This window comes from Cantharellus anzutake (assembly GCF_015039405.1).
Source record: "Cantharellus anzutake strain C23 chromosome Unknown EI90scaffold_19, whole genome shotgun sequence".
NCBI lineage: Eukaryota > Fungi > Basidiomycota > Agaricomycetes > Cantharellales > Hydnaceae > Cantharellus > Cantharellus anzutake.
This window is the reverse complement of record NW_024066969.1, coordinates 712,428-714,715: the sequence shown is the minus strand read 5'-3', so window position 1 is coordinate 714,715 and position 2,288 is coordinate 712,428.

The window sequence follows — 2,288 nt, the reverse complement described above, 5'->3', positions numbered from 1 at the left end:
CAACGTGGCACCTCCACGTGACCCGTTTTCACATGTATATAAACCTAGCCGAAGCAGGACCAAAGAAGCAGCCTTCTTCTCATTCCCGCTTCAGGCAAGTGTTTCAACCTAGTTTAGCTTTTCACCTTAATAATAATACATTCCCGCTTCAGCCTAAGAAGCTGCACAGGGACATCAGCCTGAGAGAGGGCTCTACCTGCCATACGGTCCCGCTGCCCCACTGCTGCCCAGGCTGCCAATGCCAAGCATCACGCCGCTACCCCCACCTCTTCAGAGCCGTCCCTGACAGCAGAAGAAGGCTTCAACCTAATCTCCCCTCCCTCCTCCAGCATGGTAACCGAAGAGCAGTACCAGGACCTGCTGACCAGGTTCCAGGAACTGCAGGCCATCCTTGAGAGCCATGTCCAGAACCCCCCCGCTCGTGCCTGCACCCATGCCTACACCTGTGCCTAAGCCCAAAGCACCCAAGGTTGCCCCCCCCCCACCGCCTTCGCCAGCATGAGTGAGGACCTCAACCGCTTCAAGGCGGAATGCGGAATCTACTTCCATGTCCGCACTGCAGAGTTTCCCAACACCCTGTCCCAAATCCTCTTTGTCTTGTCATACATGAAGGGAGGAGCTGTGGGAGCATGGGCGATGCAACGCACAATCACGTTGCTAATGGCGGGATCCCCCACGATCACCATGGACGAGTTCATGGCAGAACTCGATGCCATGTTCCAAGACCCCAACTGGGAAGCCACCACCTGACAGAAGCTCACCGCTCTGCGGCAAGGGAACGACTCCATGGATAAGGTCATCCAGGAGTTCGAGATCCACAGCCCCACCTCGCAGCTAGGCGATGTAGGGCTGGTAGACCGCTTCGAACAAGCGATCAATGTTACAAAAATGGGGCCGGAGGCGCCCATTTTCGTCCGTCCTTAGCGCAGGAAGAGGGAAAGGTTGGGAAATGGGGTTCATATGGTTATACAGATGTTATCACAGGCAGTTTAACATTAGTTGTAACAGATGTTAGCACAGCGGGTTTTTGGTTGTTTTTTCATTGGTTAAACTCAATTACTATACAAATCATGTGATACAGAACCCATAAGAGTCTAAAATGGGAAATTCCCATTTCCATAACAATCAATGCCCGGCTCTGCGAAAGCATCTACCACCTACGCCCCATGCTGAGAACCTGGGCAGAGTGGAAACAAGAAGCTACTCTCCTCGACAACCAATGGCGACGCTTCCAGACGACTCAACCCCGACTCCCCCTATTTAAGTTGCCTCCTCCCCCCATCAGACCACCACCAACCCCTCAACTCCCCCCACACCCATCACCAGGACCACCACCGTGACTCGCCGCCGCTGCCGCTGCTGCCCCCACGACCACAGCCCTGCGCCCCCCAGCCCTGCCACCTCAACCGATGGACCTCGACCGCTCGAGAGCAGACCAACAATGAGGGCTATGCCACAACTGCAATGCCCCTGGGCACTTCGCATGAGAGTGCCCCCTCCCAAGGTCCACCGAGTGCACCACATGCACCCAGAGGACCTTTGAGCACTTGCAGAAGGGCTAAGGAGCCAGCCGATGGGGACACCTGAAGGGAACAAGGAGGAGAGAGGAAGTGGAACCCTCCCCAGATTTTCAGGAAGACGACCGGTGAAGGATGTGTCCTGGCCGCCTGTAAGCAAGGGCACCCAGTGTAAATACAGAGATACGCACAAATCCGTGCCACTGTCTAAATTCCACCAGGTGATTGCTAAGAAACAGAGGAAAACCGCATCCTCGACCAGAAAAGGCACGAAAACCGAGAGCCTACCCCCCAAGGTGGCCATCTCCCCACCTGCTATCTATGTCCTTGCCAAACAATCCCCGTGTTCCCTCAACCTGAAAGTGAAGGTGACTGCCCTACCATCCCTTGCCACAGTCGCTGTGTTGGCGCTGCTAGACTCCGGCGCGACTGGGAACTTTGTGAGCCCAGACTTTGTCCAGAGACATGGGCTCGAGACGACCCCCCTCCCCCAACCCATCCCAGTATGCAATGTGGATGGGACACCCAATGAGAACGGAGCCATCACTGAAGAGCTGGAGGCCCTGTTGACGTTTGGCCAACACACAGAGTGGGTCCGCTTCGCTGTGGCAAACCTGGGCAGCAATCCCTCATCATTGGGCATTCATGGTTGCTGCACCACAACCCAGAGGTCGACTGGGCACAGCAGAAGGTCGTCATGTCCTGCTGCCCCTCCTCCTGCCAGTCACCACGAGCAGTGAAGGAGAGAACGAAGGAAGGTCAGTTGGGAGG